General features: G+C 46.1%; 9 non-coding genes and 1 pseudogene across 9 annotated transcripts; all 10 read left to right on the top strand.

Moving 5' to 3' along the window:
• The first annotated feature begins 766 nt into the window (after nt 1–766).
• LOC130321373 (U2 spliceosomal RNA) lies at nt 767–957 on the top strand. The gene has a single exon (XR_008867107.1). It is a non-coding gene; the product is annotated as a U2 spliceosomal RNA (small nuclear RNA).
• A 2089-nt stretch (nt 958–3046) lies between these two features.
• Nucleotides 3047–3237, top strand: LOC130321372 (U2 spliceosomal RNA). Its single transcript, XR_008867106.1, has one exon. It is a non-coding gene; the product is annotated as a U2 spliceosomal RNA (small nuclear RNA).
• A 2078-nt stretch (nt 3238–5315) lies between these two features.
• Nucleotides 5316–5506, top strand: LOC130321371 (U2 spliceosomal RNA). The gene has a single exon (XR_008867105.1). It is a non-coding gene; the product is annotated as a U2 spliceosomal RNA (small nuclear RNA).
• A 2090-nt stretch (nt 5507–7596) lies between these two features.
• Nucleotides 7597–7787, top strand: LOC130321369 (U2 spliceosomal RNA). Its single transcript, XR_008867103.1, has one exon. It is a non-coding gene; the product is annotated as a U2 spliceosomal RNA (small nuclear RNA).
• Nucleotides 7788–9872: 2085 nt separating this feature from the next.
• LOC130321370 (U2 spliceosomal RNA) lies at nt 9873–10063 on the top strand. The gene has a single exon (XR_008867104.1). It is a non-coding gene; the product is annotated as a U2 spliceosomal RNA (small nuclear RNA).
• A 2092-nt stretch (nt 10064–12155) lies between these two features.
• LOC130321391 (U2 spliceosomal RNA) lies at nt 12156–12346 on the top strand. The gene has a single exon (XR_008867121.1). It is a non-coding gene; the product is annotated as a U2 spliceosomal RNA (small nuclear RNA).
• Nucleotides 12347–14448: 2102 nt separating this feature from the next.
• On the top strand, nt 14449–14639 carry LOC130321390 (U2 spliceosomal RNA). The gene has a single exon (XR_008867120.1). It is a non-coding gene; the product is annotated as a U2 spliceosomal RNA (small nuclear RNA).
• Nucleotides 14640–16728: 2089 nt separating this feature from the next.
• Nucleotides 16729–16919, top strand: LOC130321389 (U2 spliceosomal RNA). Its single transcript, XR_008867119.1, has one exon. It is a non-coding gene; the product is annotated as a U2 spliceosomal RNA (small nuclear RNA).
• Nucleotides 16920–19007: 2088 nt separating this feature from the next.
• LOC130321381 (U2 spliceosomal RNA) lies at nt 19008–19198 on the top strand. Its single transcript, XR_008867114.1, has one exon. It is a non-coding gene; the product is annotated as a U2 spliceosomal RNA (small nuclear RNA).
• Nucleotides 19199–21272: 2074 nt separating this feature from the next.
• Nucleotides 21273–21379, top strand: LOC130321384 (U2 spliceosomal RNA; annotated as a pseudogene; the record flags this gene model as incomplete).

The raw sequence follows: 21379 nt of genomic DNA, 5'->3' as shown, positions 1-21379 counted from the left end.
CCACTGACATCACTAGGTGTAAACAACATCTCTCCTTTGCTGTGTATGTGACTATGGAGCTGTTTGGTGATGTCGTCTATTATGGCCTTCATAGAAGCAACAGGAGATTGTTGCATCCATCTAGAACCCTCAGAACTACAGTGCTATGATGTCACTCACTTCCACAGGCCTTGCAGAGTGTAAACAACAACAACCCAGCTTTGTTGTGTATGTAACCATAGGGATTTGTGATGTCACCTGGAACCTTCACAGCAGCGACAGCTTTATGAGGAGCATCAGCACTGCTCTGCCTGAGCAGAACCATCACCGCCATAGGTTGTCAAATAACCCGGATTTAACCCACACAGGTAAGTCCAATGGGGAGCAGGCATGTCCTCTATGCTTACAGCTTCCCGTGGGTGTTGGTTTGATACTGTTTGGGGACAGCCAAGGAGGCATCTGCAGGCAACAAAGGTAGGTGTGTGCTTGTGTGTGTGTTTCCTATGCAGATCCTAAGCCCAGTGTCACATGCAAGTAGGAGGAGTAAGAAGGGTTCCTGGCAAATCCGGGTTATGGATTGCATTTAAAAAGGCCCCGTGGGAGTGCAATGGGCCCCTGTCTTGCTGCTTAGCAATAATGGTATGGGTTTAGGTTCTGCTGTGTGTACTGGTGGTTGACTGCCCCCCAGCCCAGAGTGTGCATGGAAAATTGTCTGGCAGCCTCCCTGACAGCAAGCAGTGATAGTGCCCATGAAGGGGACCTTGTTGGGCCCGCCCCTTTCACGGTTATCGCTTCTCGGCCTTTTGGCTAAGATCAAGTGTAGTATCTGTTCTTATCAGTTTAATATCTGATACGTCCCCTATCTGGGGACCATATATTAAATGGATTTTTGAGAACGGGGGCCGATTTCGAAGCTTGCTTCCGTCGCCCTATGCATTGACCCGATATGGCAGTATCTTCGGGTACAGTGCACCACCCCCTTACAGGGTTAAAAAGAAAGATTCCTACTTTCATTGCTACCTGCTTGCTGGCTAGCCAGCTAGCCAGCCCTGTGGGCCTTGCTGCTGCTGCAGCCAAAAAACAAAAGGTGGTGCTGCTGCTTCTGCTGCTTCTGCTTGTGTCTGGCCGCTGTTGGAGCGTCCAGGCACAGGACTTCTGCTGCTGCTGACTAAATGGCCTCCTTAATTGGATCATTTGAGTAGCCAGCACACCTGTGCAGGTAGGGCATGACATGATAGGCAGCTGCCTTGATAGCGGGTGGGTGCTGAATGTTCCTAATTGACAAAATAAGATTAATGCTTATGAAGAAATATAAAATCTCATCCCTTCCCCAATATCGCGCCACACCCCTACCCCTTAATTCCCTGGTTGAACTTGATGGACATATGTCTTTTTTCGACCGTACTAACTATGTAACTATGTAACATAACATGGGGGGGGGGGGGGGGGTCTCCTGGCTGTTCACACAGGTGTGTCATTGCTGTACATTGACCATGCATTGCTTCTGTGGTATTGCAAAGGCAAAGACAAATGCTTCCAGCCATCCATTGCACTAATGGATTGGTCATCAGCTGGCTGTCTATGTCCCGCATCAATATAGACCAAAGTACAGAGGGTTAGGCTATGCTATTGTGCACCTACCTGATGCATCAGAAGGTGCGAGGCCCTTGCTAAATTCTGTGCACAGACTTTGAGATCTATACTTTAGACTGTATCTAAACCTGCTCCAACATGGACTGACATTCTGGCCTACTTTCAGCCGATGCGACTTGTCTGTCGCTGAACAGTCGCTTTTTATGTATTCAGCACCTATGTATAATGTTGTAAAAATGCTCTAGAAGCTAAAGTCGCAGAAATGTCACACATATTTGGCCTGCAACTTTCTGTGCGACAAATTCAGACAGGAAAAATCAGTATAAATCCTTAGAAAATTATCCCCCAGTGTCTCCATCTGCTGGCGGTATTGAATAAGCATTGCTGCACTGATGGGGTATGCATTAGACGAAAAAAAAGAAGAAAAAGAAGAATAATACGCCCAGAAAAGAGGCGAAAAGGAGAAAAACGTAAAAAAACGTGAAAAAAAAGTAAGAGGAAGAGAAGGGAAAAAAAGGTGGAAATGGGTTTAAAAGTGATTTCGGCGGAGAAATATATATATATATATATATATATATATATATATATATATATATATATACGCGCACACACACACATATATATAAACGTATTCTCCGTTGAGATATTGCAGCCGCTGCTGTGTCCAGGCCCAGGAGCCTTAGCACTGTGCTGTGATGTCACTCAATACCACTGACATCACTAGGTGTAAACAACATCTCTCCTTTGCTGTGTATGTGACTATGGAGCTGTTTGGTGATGTCGTCTATTATGGCCTTCATAGAAGCAACAGGAGATTGTTGCATCCATCTAGAACCCTCAGAACTACAGTGCTATGATGTCACTCACTTCCACAGGCCTTGCAGAGTGTAAACAACAACAACCCAGCTTTGTTGTGTATGTAACCATAGGGATTTGTGATGTCACCTAGAACCTTCACAGCAGCGACAGCTTTATGAGGAGCATCAGCACTGCTCTGCCTGAGCAGAACCATCACCGCCATAGGTTGTCAAATAACCCGGATTTAACCCACACAGGTAAGTCCAATGGGGTGCAGGCATGTCCTCTATGCTTACAGCTTCCCGTGGGTGTTGGTTTGATACCGTTTGGGGACAGCCAAGGAGGCATCTGCAGGCAACAAAGGTAGGTGTGTGCTTGTGTGTGTGTTTCCTATGCAGATCCTAAGCCCAGTGTCACATGCAAGTAGGAGGAGTAAGAAGGGTTCCTGGCAAATCCGGGTTATGGATTGCATTTAAAAAGGCCCCGTGGGAGTGCAATGGGCCCCTGTCTTGCTGCTTAGCAATAATGGTATGGGTTTAGGTTCTGCTGTGTGTACTGGTGGTTGACTGCCCCCCAGCCCAGAGTGTGCATGGAAAATTGTCTGGCAGCCTCCCTGACAGCAAGCAGTGATAGTGCCCATGAAGGGGACCTTGTTGGGCCCGCCCCTTTCACGGTTATCGCTTCTCGGCCTTTTGGCTAAGATCAAGTGTAGTATCTGTTCTTATCAGTTTAATATCTGATACGTCCCCTATCTGGGGACCATATATTAAATGGATTTTTGAGAACGGGGGCCGATTTCGAAGCTTGCTTCCGTCGCCCTATGCATTGACCCGATATGGCAGTATCTTCGGGTACAGTGCACCACCCCCTTACAGGGTTAAAAAGAAAGATTCCTACTTTCATTGCTACCTGCTTGCTGGCTAGCCAGCTAGCCAGCCCTGTGGGCCTTGCTGCTGCTGCAGCCAAAAAACAAAAGGTGGTGCTGCTGCTTCTGCTGCTTCTGCTTGTGTCTGGCCGCTGTTGGAGCATCCAGGCACAGGACTTCTGCTGCTGCTGACTAAATGGCCTCCTTAATTGGATCATTTGAGTAGCCAGCACACCTGTGCAGGTAGGGCATGACATGATAGGCAGCTGCCTTGATAGCGGGTGGGTGCTGAATGTTCCTAATTGACAAAATAAGATTAATGCTTATGAAGAAATATAAAATCTCATCCCTTCCCCAATATCGCGCCACACCCCTACCCCTTAATTCCCTGGTTGAACTTGATGGACATATGTCTTTTTTCGACCGTACTAACTATGTAACTATGTAACATAACATGGGGGGGGGGGGGGGGGGTCTCCTGGCTGTTCACACAGGTGTGTCATTGCTGTACATTGACCATGCATTGCTCCTGTGGTATTGCAAAGGCAAAGACAAATGCTTCCAGCCATCCATTGCACTAATGGATTGGTCATCAGCTGGCTGTCTATGTCCCGCATCAATATAGACCAAAGTACAGAGGGTTAGGCTATGCTATTGTGCACCTACCTGATGCATCAGAAGGTGCGAGGCCCTTGCTAAATTCTGTGCACAGACTTTGAGATCTATACTTTAGACTGTATCTAAACCTGCTCCAACATGGACTGACATTCTGGCCTACTTTCAGCCGATGCGACTTGTCTGTCGCTGAACAGTCGCTTTTTATGTATTCAGCACCTATGTATAATGTTGTAAAAATGCTCTAGAAGCTAAAGTCGCAGAAATGTCACACATATTTGGCCTGCAACTTTCTGTGCGACAAATTCAGACAGGAAAAATCAGTATAAATCCTTAGAAAATTATCCCCCAGTGTCTCCATCTGCTGGCGGTATTGAATAAGCATTGCTGCACTGATGGGGTATGCATTAGACGAAAAAAAAGAAGAAAAAGAAGAATAATACGCCCAGAAAAGAGGCGAAAAGGAGAAAAACGTAAAAAAACGTGAAAAAAAAGTAAGAGGAAGAGAAGGGAAAAAAAGGTGGAAATGGGTTTAAAAGTGATTTCGGCGGAGAAATATATATATATATATATATATATATATATATATATACGCGCACACACACACATATATATAAACGTATTCTCCGTTGAGATATTGCAGCCGCTGCTGTGTCCAGGCCCAGGAGCCTTAGCACTGTGCTGTGATGTCACTCAATACCACTGACATCACTAGGTGTAAACAACATCTCTCCTTTGCTGTGTATGTGACTATGGAGCTGTTTGGTGATGTCGTCTATTATGGCCTTCATAGAAGCAACAGGAGATTGTTGCATCCATCTAGAACCCTCAGAACTACAGTGCTATGATGTCACTCACTTCCACAGGCCTTGCAGAGTGTAAACAACAACAACCCAGCTTTGTTGTGTATGTAACCATAGGGATTTGTGATGTCACCTAGAACCTTCACAGCAGCGACAGCTTTATGAGGAGCATCAGCACTGCTCTGCCTGAGCAGAACCATCACCGCCATAGGTTGTCAAATAACCCGGATTTAACCCACACAGGTAAGTCCAATGGGGTGCAGGCATGTCCTCTATGCTTACAGCTTCCCGTGGGTGTTGGTTTGATACCGTTTGGGGACAGCCAAGGAGGCATCTGCAGGCAACAAAGGTAGGTGTGTGCTTGTGTGTGTGTTTCCTATGCAGATCCTAAGCCCAGTGTCACATGCAAGTAGGAGGAGTAAGAAGGGTTCCTGGCAAATCCGGGTTATGGATTGCATTTAAAAAGGCCCCGTGGGAGTGCAATGGGCCCCTGTCTTGCTGCTTAGCAATAATGGTATGGGTTTAGGTTCTGCTGTGTGTACTGGTGGTTGACTGCCCCCCAGCCCAGAGTGTGCATGGAAAATTGTCTGGCAGCCTCCCTGACAGCAAGCAGTGATAGTGCCCATGAAGGGGACCTTGTTGGGCCCGCCCCTTTCACGGTTATCGCTTCTCGGCCTTTTGGCTAAGATCAAGTGTAGTATCTGTTCTTATCAGTTTAATATCTGATACGTCCCCTATCTGGGGACCATATATTAAATGGATTTTTGAGAACGGGGGCCGATTTCGAAGCTTGCTTCCGTCGCCCTATGCATTGACCCGATATGGCAGTATCTTCGGGTACAGTGCACCACCCCCTTACAGGGTTAAAAAGAAAGATTCCTACTTTCATTGCTACCTGCTTGCTGGCTAGCCAGCTAGCCAGCCCTGTGGGCCTTGCTGCTGCTGCAGCCAAAAAACAAAAGGTGGTGCTGCTGCTTCTGCTGCTTCTGCTTGTGTCTGGCCGCTGTTGGAGCGTCCAGGCACAGGACTTCTGCTGCTGCTGACTAAATGGCCTCCTTAATTGGATCATTTGAGTAGCCAGCACACCTGTGCAGGTAGGGCATGACATGATAGGCAGCTGCCTTGATAGCGGGTGGGTGCTGAATGTTCCTAATTGACAAAATAAGATTAATGCTTATGAAGAAATATAAAATCTCATCCCTTCCCCAATATCGCGCCACACCCCTACCCCTTAATTCCCTGGTTGAACTTGATGGACATATGTCTTTTTTCGACCGTACTAACTATGTAACTATGTAACATAACATGGGGGGGGGGGGGGGGGTCTCCTGGCTGTTCACACAGGTGTGTCATTGCTGTACATTGACCATGCATTGCTTCTGTGGTATTGCAAAGGCAAAGACAAATGCTTCCAGCCATCCATTGCACTAATGGATTGGTCATCAGCTGGCTGTCTATGTCCCGCATCAATATAGACCAAAGTACAGAGGGTTAGGCTATGCTATTGTGCACCTACCTGATGCATCAGAAGGTGCGAGGCCCTTGCTAAATTCTGTGCACAGACTTTGAGATCTATACTTTAGACTGTATCTAAACCTGCTCCAACATGGACTGACATTCTGGCCTACTTTCAGCCGATGCGACTTGTCTGTCGCTGAACAGTCGCTTTTTATGTATTCAGCACCTATGTATAATGTTGTAAAAATGCTCTAGAAGCTAAAGTCGCAGAAATGTCACACATATTTGGCCTGCAACTTTCTGTGCGACAAATTCAGACAGGAAAAATCAGTATAAATCCTTAGAAAATTATCCCCCAGTGTCTCCATCTGCTGGCGGTATTGAATAAGCATTGCTGCACTGATGGGGTATGCATTAGACGAAAAAAAAGAAGAAAAAGAAGAATAATACGCCCAGAAAAGAGGCGAAAAGGAGAAAAACGTAAAAAAAACGTGAAAAAAAAGTAAGAGGAAGAGAAGGGAAAAAAAGGTGGAAATGGGTTTAAAAGTGATTTCGGCAGAGAAATATATATATATATATATATATATATATATATATATATATATATATATACGCGCACACACACACATATATATAAACGTATTCTCCGTTGAGATATTGCAGCCGCTGCTGTGTCCAGGCCCAGGAGCCTTAGCACTGTGCTGTGATGTCACTCAATACCACTGACATCACTAGGTGTAAACAACATCTCTCCTTTGCTGTGTATGTGACTATGGAGCTGTTTGGTGATGTCGTCTATTATGGCCTTCATAGAAGCAACAGGAGATTGTTGCATCCATCTAGAACCCTCAGAACTACAGTGCTATGATGTCACTCACTTCCACAGGCCTTGCAGAGTGTAAACAACAACAACCCAGCTTTGTTGTGTATGTAACCATAGGGATTTGTGATGTCACCTAGAACCTTCACAGCAGCGACAGCTTTATGAGGAGCATCAGCACTGCTCTGCCTGAGCAGAACCATCACCGCCATAGGTTGTCAAATAACCCGGATTTAACCCACACAGGTAAGTCCAATGGGGTGCAGGCATGTCCTCTATGCTTACAGCTTCCCGTGGGTGTTGGTTTGATACCGTTTGGGGACAGCCAAGGAGGCATCTGCAGGCAACAAAGGTAGGTGTGTGCTTGTGTGTGTGTTTCCTATGCAGATCCTAAGCCCAGTGTCACATGCAAGTAGGAGGAGTAAGAAGGGTTCCTGGCAAATCCGGGTTATGGATTGCATTTAAAAAGGCCCCGTGGGAGTGCAATGGGCCCCTGTCTTGCTGCTTAGCAATAATGGTATGGGTTTAGGTTCTGCTGTGTGTACTGGTGGTTGACTGCCCCCCAGCCCAGAGTGTGCATGGAAAATTGTCTGGCAGCCTCCCTGACAGCAAGCAGTGATAGTGCCCATGAAGGGGACTTTGTTGGGCCCGCCCCTTTCACGGTTATCGCTTCTCGGCCTTTTGGCTAAGATCAAGTGTAGTATCTGTTCTTATCAGTTTAATATCTGATACGTCCCCTATTTGGGGACCATATATTAAATGGATTTTTGAGAACGGGGGCCGATTTCGAAGCTTGCTTCCGTCGCCCTATGCATTGACCCGATATGGCAGTATCTTCGGGTACAGTGCACCACCCCCTTACAGGGTTAAAAAGAAAGATTCCTACTTTCATTGCTACCTGCTTGCTGGCTAGCCAGCTAGCCAGCCCTGTGGGCCTTGCTGCTGCTGCAGCCAAAAAACAAAAGGTGGTGCTGCTGCTTCTGCTGCTTCTGCTTGTGTCTGGCCGCTGTTGGAGCGTCCAGGCACAGGACTTCTGCTGCTGCTGACTAAATGGCCTCCTTAATTGGATCATTTGAGTAGCCAGCACACCTGTGCAGGTAGGGCATGACATGATAGGCAGCTGCCTTGATAGCGGGTGGGTGCTGAATGTTCCTAATTGACAAAATAAGATTAATGCTTATGAAGAAATATAAAATCTCATCCCTTCCCCAATATCGCGCCACACCCCTACCCCTTAATTCCCTGGTTGAACTTGATGGACATATGTCTTTTTTCGACCGTACTAACTATGTAACTATGTAACATAACATGGGGGGGGGGGGGGGGGTCTCCTGGCTGTTCACACAGGTGTGTCATTGCTGTACATTGACCATGCATTGCTTCTGTGGTATTGCAAAGGCAAAGACAAATGCTTCCAGCCATCCATTGCACTAATGGATTGGTCATCAGCTGGCTGTCTATGTCCCGCATCAATATAGACCAAAGTACAGAGGGTTAGGCTATGCTATTGTGCACCTACCTGATGCATCAGAAGGTGCGAGGCCCTTGCTAAATTCTGTGCACAGACTTTGAGATCTATACTTTAGACTGTATCTAAACCTGCTCCAACATGGACTGACATTCTGGCCTACTTTCAGCCGATGCGACTTGTCTGTCGCTGAACAGTCGCTTTTTATGTATTCAGCACCTATGTATAATGTTGTAAAAATGCTCTAGAAGCTAAAGTCGCAGAAATGTCACACATATTTGGCCTGCAACTTTCTGTGCGACAAATTCAGACAGGAAAAATCAGTATAAATCCTTAGAAAATTATCCCCCAGTGTCTCCATCTGCTGGCGGTATTGAATAAGCATTGCTGCACTGATGGGGTATGCATTAGACGAAAAAAAAGAAGAAAAAGAAGAATAATACGCCCAGAAAAGAGGCGAAAAGGAGAAAAACGTAAAAAAACGTGAAAAAAAAGTAAGAGGAAGAGAAGGGAAAAAAAGGTGGAAATGGGTTTAAAAGTGATTTCGGCGGAGAAATATATATATATATATATATATATATATATATATATATATATATACGCGCACACACACACATATATATAAACGTATTCTCCGTTGAGATATTGCAGCCGCTGCTGTGTCCAGGCCCAGGAGCCTTAGCACTGTGCTGTGATGTCACTCAATACCACTGACATCACTAGGTGTAAACAACATCTCTCCTTTGCTGTGTATGTGACTATGGAGCTGTTTGGTGATGTCGTCTATTATGGCCTTCATAGAAGCAACAGGAGATTGTTGCATCCATCTAGAACCCTCAGAACTACAGTGCTATGATGTCACTCACTTCCACAGGCCTTGCAGAGTGTAAACAACAACAACCCAGCTTTGTTGTGTATGTAACCATAGGGATTTGTGATGTCACCTAGAACCTTCACAGCAGCGACAGCTTTATGAGGAGCATCAGCACTGCTCTGCCTGAGCAGAACCATCACCGCCATAGGTTGTCAAATAACCCGGATTTAACCCACACAGGTAAGTCCAATGGGGTGCAGGCATGTCCTCTATGCTTACAGCTTCCCGTGGGTGTTGGTTTGATACCGTTTGGGGACAGCCAAGGAGGCATCTGCAGGCAACAAAGGTAGGTGTGTGCTTGTGTGTGTGTTTCCTATGCAGATCCTAAGCCCAGTGTCACATGCAAGTAGGAGGAGTAAGAAGGGTTCCTGGCAAATCCGGGTTATGGATTGCATTTAAAAAGGCCCCGTGGGAGTGCAATGGGCCCCTGTCTTGCTGCTTAGCAATAATGGTATGGGTTTAGGTTCTGCTGTGTGTACTGGTGGTTGACTGCCCCCCAGCCCAGAGTGTGCATGGAAAATTGTCTGGCAGCCTCCCTGACAGCAAGCAGTGATAGTGCCCATGAAGGGGACCTTGTTGGGCCCGCCCCTTTCACGGTTATCGCTTCTCGGCCTTTTGGCTAAGATCAAGTGTAGTATCTGTTCTTATCAGTTTAATATCTGATACGTCCCCTATCTGGGGACCATATATTAAATGGATTTTTGAGAACGGGGGCCGATTTCGAAGCTTGCTTCCGTCGCCCTATGCATTGACCCGATATGGCAGTATCTTCGGGTACAGTGCACCACCCCCTTACAGGGTTAAAAAGAAAGATTCCTACTTTCATTGCTACCTGCTTGCTGGCTAGCCAGCTAGCCAGCCCTGTGGGCCTTGCTGCTGCTGCAGCCAAAAAACAAAAGGTGGTGCTGCTGCTTCTGCTGCTTCTGCTTGTGTCTGGCCGCTGTTGGAGCGTCCAGGCACAGGACTTCTGCTGCTGCTGACTAAATGGCCTCCTTAATTGGATCATTTGAGTAGCCAGCACACCTGTGCAGGTAGGGCATGACATGATAGGCAGCTGCCTTGATAGCGGGTGGGTGCTGAATGTTCCTAATTGACAAAATAAGATTAATGCTTATGAAGAAATATAAAATCTCATCCCTTCCCCAATATCGCGCCACACCCCTACCCCTTAATTCCCTGGTTGAACTTGATGGACATATGTCTTTTTTCGACCGTACTAACTATGTAACTATGTAACATAACATGGGGGGGGGGGGGGGGGGTCTCCTGGCTGTTCACACAGGTGTGTCATTGCTGTACATTGACCATGCATTGCTTCTGTGGTATTGCAAAGGCAAAGACAAATGCTTCCAGCCATCCATTGCACTAATGGATTGGTCATCAGCTGGCTGTCTATGTCCCGCATCAATATAGACCAAAGTACAGAGGGTTAGGCTATGCTATTGTGCACCTACCTGATGCATCAGAAGGTGCGAGGCCCTTGCTAAATTCTGTGCACAGACTTTGAGATCTATACTTTAGACTGTATCTAAACCTGCTCCAACATGGACTGACATTCTGGCCTACTTTCAGCCGATGCGACTTGTCTGTCGCTGAACAGTCGCTTTTTATGTATTCAGCACCTATGTATAATGTTGTAAAAATGCTCTAGAAGCTAAAGTCGCAGAAATGTCACACATATTTGGCCTGCAACTTTCTGTGCGACAAATTCAGACAGGAAAAATCAGTATAAATCCTTAGAAAATTATCCCCCAGTGTCTCCATCTGCTGGCGGTATTGAATAAGCATTGCTGCACTGATGGGGTATGCATTAGACGAAAAAAAAGAAGAAAAAGAAGAATAATACGCCCAGAAAAGAGGCGAAAAGGAGAAAAACGTAAAAAAACGTGAAAAAAAAGTAAGAGGAAGAGAAGGGAAAAAAAGGTGGAAATGGGTTTAAAAGTGATTTCGGCGGAGAAATATATATATATATATATATATATATATATATATATATATATATATATATACGCGCACACACACACATATATATAAACGTATTCTCCGTTGAGATATTGCAGCCGCTGCTGTGTCCAGGCCCAGGAGCCTTAGCACTGTGCTGTGATGTCACTCAATACCACTGACATCACTAGGTGTAAACAACATCTCTCCTTTGCTGTGTATGTGACTATGGAGCTGTTTGGTGATGTCGTCTATTATGGCCTTCATAGAAGCAACAGGAGATTGTTGCATCCATCTAGAACCCTCAGAACTACAGTGCTATGATGTCACTCACTTCCACAGGCCTTGCAGAGTGTAAACAACAACAACCCAGCTTTGTTGTGTATGTAACCATAGGGATTTGTGATGTCACCTAGAACCTTCACAGCAGCGACAGCTTTATGAGGAGCATCAGCACTGCTCTGCCTGAGCAGAACCATCACCGCCATAGGTTGTCAAATAACCCGGATTTAACCCACACAGGTAAGTCCAATGGGGTGCAGGCATGTCCTCTATGCTTACAGCTTCCCGTGGGTGTTGGTTTGATACCGTTTGGGGACAGCCAAGGAGGCATCTGCAGGCAACAAAGGTAGGTGTGTGCTTGTGTGTGTGTTTCCTATGCAGATCCTAAGCCCAGTGTCACATGCAAGTAGGAGGAGTAAGAAGGGTTCCTGGCAAATCCGGGTTATGGATTGCATTTAAAAAGGCCCCGTGGGAGTGCAATGGGCCCCTGTCTTGCTGCTTAGCAATAATGGTATGGGTTTAGGTTCTGCTGTGTGTACTGGTGGTTGACTGCCCCCCAGCCCAGAGTGTGCATGGAAAATTGTCTGGCAGCCTCCCTGACAGCAAGCAGTGATAGTGCCCATGAAGGGGACCTTGTTGGGCCCGCCCCTTTCACGGTTATCGCTTCTCGGCCTTTTGGCTAAGATCAAGTGTAGTATCTGTTCTTATCAGTTTAATATCTGATACGTCCCCTATCTGGGGACCATATATTAAATGGATTTTTGAGAACGGGGGCCGATTTCGAAGCTTGCTTCCGTCGCCCTATGCATTGACCCGATATGGCAGTATCTTCGGGTACAGTGCACCACCCCCTTACAGGGTTAAAAAGAAAGATTCCTACTTTCATTGCTACCTGCTTGCTGGCTAGCCAGCTAGCCAGCCCTGTGGGCCTTGCTGCTGCTGCAGCCAAAAAACAAAAGGTGGTGCTGCTGCTTCTGCTGCTTCTGCTTGTGTCTGGCCGCTGTTGGAGCGTCCAGGCACAGGACTTCTGCTGCTGCTGACTAAATGGCCTCCTTAATTGGATCATTTGAGTAGCCAGCACACCTGTGCAGGTAGGGCATGACATGATAGGCAGCTGCCTTGATAGCGGGTGGGTGCTGAATGTTCCTAATTGACAAAATAAGATTAATGCTTATGAAGAAATATAAAATCTCATCCCTTCCCCAATATCGCGCCACACCCCTACCCCTTAATTCCCTGGTTGAACTTGATGGACATATGTCTTTTTTCGACCGTACTAACTATGTAACTATGTAACATAACATGGGGGGGGGGGGGGGGGGTCTCCTGGCTGTTCACACAGGTGTGTCATTGCTGTACATTGACCATGCATTGCTTCTGTGGTATTGCAAAGGCAAAGACAAATGCTTCCAGCCATCCATTGCACTAATGGATTGGTCATCAGCTGGCTGTCTATGTCCCGCATCAATATAGACCAAAGTACAGAGGGTTAGGCTATGCTATTGTGCACCTACCTGATGCATCAGAAGGTGCGAGGCCCTTGCTAAATTCTGTGCACAGACTTTGAGATCTATACTTTAGACTGTATCTAAACCTGCTCCAACATGGACTGACATTCTGGCCTACTTTCAGCCGATGCGACTTGTCTGTCGCTGAACAGTCGCTTTTTATGTATTCAGCACCTATGTATAATGTTGTAAAAATGCTCTAGAAGCTAAAGTCGCAGAAATGTCACACATATTTGGCCTGCAACTTTCTGTGCGACAAATTCAGACAGGAAAAATCAGTATAAATCCTTAGAAAATTATCCCCCAGTGTCTCCATCTGCTGGCGGTATTGAATAAGCATTGCTGCACTGATGGGGTATGCATTAGACGAAAAAAAAGAAGAAAAAGAAGAATAATACGCCCAGAAAAGAGGCGAAAAGGAGAAAAACGTAAAAAAACGTGAAAAAAAAGTAAGAGGAAGAGAAGGGATAAAAAGGTGGAAATGGGTTTAAAAGTGATTTCGGCGGAGAAATATATATATATATATATATATATATATATATATATATATATATATATATATATATATACGCGCACACACACACATATATATATAAACGTATTCTCCGTTGAGATATTGCAGCCGCTGCTGTGTCCAGGCCCAGGAGCCTTAGCACTGTGCTGTGATGTCACTCAATACCACTGACATCACTAGGTGTAAACAACATCTCTCCTTTGCTGTGTATGTGACTATGGAGCTGTTTGGTGATGTCGTCTATTATGGCCTTCATAGAAGCAACAGGAGATTGTTGCATCCATCTAGAACCCTCAGAACTACAGTGCTATGGTGTCACTCACTTCCACAGGCCTTGCAGAGTGTAAACAACAACAACCCAGCTTTGTTGTGTATGTAACCATAGGGATTTGTGATGTCACCTAGAACCTTCACAGCAGCGACAGCTTTATGAGGAGCATCAGCACTGCTCTGCCTGAGCAGAACCATCACCGCCATAGGTTGTCAAATAACCCGGATTTAACCCACACAGGTAAGTCCAATGGGGTGCAGGCATGTCCTCTATGCTTACAGCTTCCCGTGGGTGTTGGTTTGATACCGTTTGGGGACAGCCAAGGAGGCATCTGCAGGCAACAAAGGTAGGTGTGTGCTTGTGTGTGTGTTTCCTATGCAGATCCTAAGCCCAGTGTCACATGCAAGTAGGAGGAGTAAGAAGGGTTCCTGGCAAATCCGGGTTATGGATTGCATTTAAAAAGGCCCCGTGGGAGTGCAATGGGCCCCTGTCTTGCTGCTTAGCAATAATGGTATGGGTTTAGGTTCTGCTGTGTGTACTGGTGGTTGACTGCCCCCCAGCCCAGAGTGTGCATGGAAAATTGTCTGGCAGCCTCCCTGACAGCAAGCAGTGATAGTGCCCATGAAGGGGACCTTGTTGGGCCCGCCCCTTTCACGGTTATCGCTTCTCGGCCTTTTGGCTAAGATCAAGTGTAGTATCTGTTCTTATCAGTTTAATATCTGATACGTCCCCTATCTGGGGACCATATATTAAATGGATTTTTGAGAACGGGGGCCGATTTCGAAGCTTGCTTCCGTCGCCCTATGCATTGACCCGATATGGCAGTATCTTCGGGTACAGTGCACCACCCCCTTACAGGGTTAAAAAGAAAGATTCCTACTTTCATTGCTACCTGCTTGCTGGCTAGCCAGCTAGCCAGCCCTGTGGGCCTTGCTGCTGCTGCAGCCAAAAAACAAAAGGTGGTGCTGCTGCTTCTGCTGCTTCTGCTTGTGTCTGGCCGCTGTTGGAGCGTCCAGGCACAGGACTTCTGCTGCTGCTGACTAAATGGCCTCCTTAATTGGATCATTTGAGTAGCCAGCACACCTGTGCAGGTAGGGCATGACATGATAGGCAGCTGCCTTGATAGCGGGTGGGTGCTGAATGTTCCTAATTGACAAAATAAGATTAATGCTTATGAAGAAATATAAAATCTCATCCCTTCCCCAATATCGCGCCACACCCCTACCCCTTAATTCCCTGGTTGAACTTGATGGACATATGTCTTTTTTCGACCGTACTAACTATGTAACTATGTAACATAACATGGGGGGGGGGGGGTCTCCTGGCTGTTCACACAGGTGTGTCATTGCTGTACATTGACCATGCATTGCTTCTGTGGTATTGCAAAGGCAAAGACAAATGCTTCCAGCCATCCATTGCACTAATGGATTGGTCATCAGCTGGCTGTCTATGTCCCGCATCAATATAGACCAAAGTACAGAGGGTTAGGCTATGCTATTGTGCACCTACCTGATGCATCAGAAGGTGCGAGGCCCTTGCTAAATTCTGTGCACAGACTTTGAGATCTATACTTTAGACTGTATCTAAACCTGCTCCAACATGGACTGACATTCTGGCCTACTTTCAGCCGATGCGACTTGTCTGTCGCTGAACAGTCGCTTTTTATGTATTCAGCACCTATGTATAATGTTGTAAAAATGCTCTAGAAGCTAAAGTCGCAGAAATGTCACACATATTTGGCCTGCAACTTTCTGTGCGACAAATTCAGACAGGAAAAATCAGTATAAATCCTTAGAAAATTATCCCCCAGTGTCTCCATCTGCTGGCGGTATTGAATAAGCATTGCTGCACTGATGGGGTATGCATTAGACGAAAAAAAAGAAGAAAAAGAAGAATAATACGCCCAGAAAAGAGGCGAAAAGGAGAAAAACGTAAAAAAACGTGAAAAAAAAGTAAGAGGAAGAGAAGGGATAAAAAGGTGGAAATGGGTTTAAAAGTGATTTCGGCGGAGAAATATATATATATATATATATATATATATATATATATATATATATATATATACGCGCACACACACACATATATATATAAACGTATTCTCCGTTGAGATATTGCAGCCGCTGCTGTGTCCAGGCCCAGGAGCCTTAGCACTGTGCTGTGATGTCACTCAATACCACTGACATCACTAGGTGTAAACAACATCTCTCCTTTGCTGTGTATGTGACTATGGAGCTGTTTGGTGATGTCGTCTATTACGGCCTTCATAGAAGCAACAGGAGATTGTTGCATCCATCTAGAACCCTCAGAACTACAGTGCTATGGTGTCACTCACTTCCACAGGCCTTGCAGAGTGTAAACAACAACAACCCAGCTTTGTTGTGTATGTAACCATAGGGATTTGTGATGTCACCTAGAACCTTCACAGCAGCGACAGCTTTATGAGGAGCATCAGCACTGCTCTGCCTGAGCAGAACCATCACCGCCATAGGTTGTCAAATAACCCGGATTTAACCCACACAGGTAAGTCCAATGGGGTGCAGGCATGTCCTCTATGCTTACAGCTTCCCGTGGGTGTTGGTTTGATACCGTTTGGGGACAGCCAAGGAGGCATCTGCAGGCAACAAAGGTAGGTGTGTGCTTGTGTGTGTGTTTCCTATGCAGATCCTAAGCCCAGTGTCACATGCAAGTAGGAGGAGTAAGAAGGGTTCCTGGCAAATCCGGGTTATGGATTGCATTTAAAAAGGCCCCGTGGGAGTGCAATGGGCCCCTGTCTTGCTGCTTAGCAATAATGGTATGGGTTTAGGTTCTGCTGTGTGTACTGGTGGTTGACTGCCCCCCAGCCCAGAGTGTGCATGGAAAATTGTCTGGCAGCCTCCCTGACAGCAAGCAGTGATAGTGCCCATGAAGGGGACCTTGTTGGGCCCGCCCCTTTCACGGTTATCGCTTCTCGGCCTTTTGGCTAAGATCAAGTGTAGTATCTGTTCTTATCAGTTTAATATCTGATACGTCCCCTATCTGGGGACCATATATTAAATGGATTTTTGAGAACGGGGGCCGATTTCGAAGCTTGCTTCCGTCGCCCTATGCATTGACCCGATATGGCAGTATCTTCGGGTACAGTGCACCACCCCCTTACAGGGTTAAAAAGAAAGATTCCTACTTTCATTGCTACCTGCTTGCTGGCTAGCCAGCTAGCCAGCCCTGTGGGCCTTGCTGCTGCTGCAGCCAAAAAACAAAAGGTGGTGCTGCTGCTTCTGCTGCTTCTGCTTGTGTCTGGCCGCTGTTGGAGCGTCCAGGCACAGGACTTCTGCTGCTGCTGACTAAATGGCCTCCTTAATTGGATCATTTGAGTAGCCAGCACACCTGTGCAGGTAGGGCATGACATGATAGGCAGCTGCCTTGATAGCGGGTGGGTGCTGAATGTTCCTAATTGACAAAATAAGATTAATGCTTATGAAGAAATATAAAATCTCATCCCTTCCCCAATATCGCGCCACACCCCTACCCCTTAATTCCCTGGTTGAACTTGATGGACATATGTCTTTTTTCGACCGTACTAACTATGTAACTATGTAACATAACATGGGGGGGGGGGGTCTCCTGGCTGTTCACACAGGTGTGTCATTGCTGTACATTGACCATGCATTGCTTCTGTGGTATTGCAAAGGCAAAGACAAATGCTTCCAGCCATCCATTGCACTAATGGATTGGTCATCAGCTGGCTGTCTATGTCCCGCATCAATATAGACCAAAGTACAGAGGGTTAGGCTATGCTATTGTGCACCTACCTGATGCATCAGAAGGTGCGAGGCCCTTGCTAAATTCTGTGCACAGACTTTGAGATCTATACTTTAGACTGTATCTAAACCTGCTCCAACATGGACTGACATTCTGGCCTACTTTCAGCCGATGCGACTTGTCTGTCGCTGAACAGTCGCTTTTTATGTATTCAGCACCTATGTATAATGTTGTAAAAATGCTCTAGAAGCTAAAGTCGCAGAAATGTCACACATATTTGGCCTGCAACTTTCTGTGCGACAAATTCAGACAGGAAAAATCAGTATAAATCCTTAGAAAATTATCCCCCAGTGTCTCCATCTGCTGGCGGTATTGAATAAGCATTGCTGCACTGATGGGGTATGCATTAGACGAAAAAAAAGAAGAAAAAGAAGAATAATACGCCCAGAAAAGAGGCGAAAAGGAGAAAAACGTAAAAAAACGTGAAAAAAAAGTAAGAGGAAGAGAAGGGAAAAAAAGGTGGAAATGGGTTTAAAAGTGATTTCGGCGGAGAAATATATATATATATATATATATATATATATATATATATATATATATATATATACGCGCACACACACACATATATATAAACGTATTCTCCGTTGAGATATTGCAGCCGCTGCTGTGTCCAGGCCCAGGAGCCTTAGCACTGTGCTGTGATGTCACTCAATACCACTGACATCACTAGGTGTAAACAACATCTCTCCTTTGCTGTGTATGTGACTATGGAGCTGTTTGGTGATGTCGTCTATTATGGCCTTCATAGAAGCAACAGGAGATTGTTGCATCCATCTAGAACCCTCAGAACTACAGTGCTATGATGTCACTCACTTCCACAGGCCTTGCAGAGTGTAAACAACAACAACCCAGCTTTGTTGTGTATGTAACCATAGGGATTTGTGATGTCACCTAGAACCTTCACAGCAGCGACAGCTTTATGAGGAGCATCAGCACTGCTCTGCCTGAGCAGAACCATCACCGCCATAGGTTGTCAAATAACCCGGATTTAACCCACACAGGTAAGTCCAATGGGGTGCAGGCATGTCCTCTATGCTTACAGCTTCCCGTGGGTGTTGGTTTGATACCGTTTGGGGACAGCCAAGGAGGCATCTGCAGGCAACAAAGGTAGGTGTGTGCTTGTGTGTGTGTTTCCTATGCAGATCCTAAGCCCAGTGTCACATGCAAGTAGGAGGAGTAAGAAGGGTTCCTGGCAAATCCGGGTTATGGATTGCATTTAAAAAGGCCCCGTGGGAGTGCAATGGGCCCCTGTCTTGCTGCTTAGCAATAATGGTATGGGTTTAGGTTCTGCTGTGTGTACTGGTGGTTGACTGCCCCCCAGCCCAGAGTGTGCATGGAAAATTGTCTGGCAGCCTCCCTGACAGCAAGCAGTGATAGTGCCCATGAAGGGGACCTTGTTGGGCCCGCCCCTTTCACGGTTATCGCTTCTCGGCCTTTTGGCTAAGATCAAGTGTAGTATCTGTTCTTATCAGTTTAATATCTGATACGTCCCCTATCTGGGGACCATATATTAAATGGATTTTTGAGAACGGGGGCCGATTTCGAAGCTTGCTTCCGTCGCCCTATGCATTGACCCGATATGGCAGTATCTTCGGGTACAGTGCACCACCCCCTTACAGGGTTAAAAAGAAAGATTCCTACTTTCATTGCTACCTGCTTGCTGGCTAGCCAGCTAGCCAGCCCTGTGGGCCTTGCTGCTGCTGCAGCCAAAAAACAAAAGGTGGTGCTGCTGCTTCTGCTGCTTCTGCTTGTGTCTGGCCGCTGTTGGAGCGTCCAGGCACAGGACTTCTGCTGCTGCTGACTAAATGGCCTCCTTAATTGGATCATTTGAGTAGCCAGCACACCTGTGCAGGTAGGGCATGACATGATAGGCAGCTGCCTTGATAGCGGGTGGGTGCTGAATGTTCCTAATTGACAAAATAAGATTAATGCTTATGAAGAAATATAAAATCTCATCCCTTCCCCAATATCGCGCCACACCCCTACCCCTTAATTCCCTGGTTGAACTTGATGGACATATGTCTTTTTTCGACCGTACTAACTATGTAACTATGTAACATAACATGGGGGGGGGGGGGGGGGGTCTCCTGGCTGTTCACACAGGTGTGTCATTGCTGTACATTGACCATGCATTGCTTCTGTGGTATTGCAAAGGCAAAGACAAATGCTTCCAGCCATCCATTGCACTAATGGATTGGTCATCAGCTGGCTGTCTATGTCCCGCATCAATATAGACCAAAGTACAGAGGGTTAGGCTATGCTATTGTGCACCTACCTGATGCATCAGAAGGTGCGAGGCCCTTGCTAAATTCTGTGCACAGACTTTGAGATCTATACTTTAGACTGTATCTAAACCTGCTCCAACATGGACTGACATTCTGGCCTACTTTCAGCCGATGCGACTTGTCTGTCGCTGAACAGTCGCTTTTTATGTATTCAGCACCTATGTATAATGTTGTAAAAATGCTCTAGAAGCTAAAGTCGCAGAAATGTCACACATATTTGGCCTGCAACTTTCTGTGCGACAAATTCAGACAGGAAAAATCAGTATAAATCCTTAGAAAATTATCCCCCAGTGTCTCCATCTGCTGGCGGTATTGAATAAGCATTGCTGCACTGATGGGGTATGCATTAGACGAAAAAAAAGAAGAAAAAGAAGAATAATACGCCCAGAAAAGAGGCGAAAAGGAGAAAAACGTAAAAAAACGTGAAAAAAAAGTAAGAGGAAGAGAAGGGAAAAAAAGGTGGAAATGGGTTTAAAAGTGATTTCGGCGGAGAAATATATATATATATATATATATATATATATATACGCGCACACACACACATATATATAAACGTATTCTCCGTTGAGATATTGCAGCCGCTGCTGTGTCCAGGCCCAGGAGCCTTAGCACTGTGCTGTGATGTCACTCAATACCACTGACATCACTAGGTGTAAACAACATCTCTCCTTTGCTGTGTATGTGACTATGGAGCTGTTTGGTGATGTCGTCTATTATGGCCTTCATAGAAGCAACAGGAGATTGTTGCATCCATCTAGAACCCTCAGAACTACAGTGCTATGATGTCACTCACTTCCACAGGCCTTGCAGAGTGTAAACAACAACAACCCAGCTTTGTTGTGTATGTAACCAAAGGGATTTGTGATGTCACCTAGAACCTTCACAGCAGCGACAGCTTTATGAGGAGCATCAGCACTGCTCTGCCTGAGCAGAACCATCACCGCCATAGGTTGTCAAATAACCCGGATTTAACCCACACAGGTAAGTCCAATGGGGTGCAGGCATGTCCTCTATGCTTACAGCTTCCCGTGGGTGTTGGTTTGATACCGTTTGGGGACAGCCAAGGAGGCATCTGCAGGCAACAAAGGTAGGTGTGTGCTTGTGTGTGTGTTTCCTATGCAGATCCTAAGCCCAGTGTCACATGCAAGTAGGAGGAGTAAGAAGGGTTCCTGGCAAATCCGGGTTATGGATTGCATTTAAAAAGGCCCCGTGGGAGTGCAATGGGCCCCTGTCTTGCTGCTTAGCAATAATGGTATGGGTTTAGGTTCTGCTGTGTGTACTGGTGGTTGACTGCCCCCCAGCCCAGAGTGTGCATGGAAAATTGTCTGGCAGCCTCCCTGACAGCAAGCAGTGATAGTGCCCATGAAGGGGACCTTGTTGGGCCCGCCCCTTTCACGGTTATCGCTTCTCGGCCTTTTGGCTAAGATCAAGTGTAGTATCTGTTCTTATCAGTTTAATATCTGATACGTCCCCTATCTGGGGACCATATATTAAATGGATTTTTGAG

Source organism: Hyla sarda, unplaced genomic scaffold (assembly GCF_029499605.1).
Source record: "Hyla sarda isolate aHylSar1 unplaced genomic scaffold, aHylSar1.hap1 scaffold_2259, whole genome shotgun sequence".
NCBI lineage: Eukaryota > Metazoa > Chordata > Amphibia > Anura > Hylidae > Hyla > Hyla sarda.
This window is presented reverse-complemented; position numbering and strand designations above follow the sequence as displayed.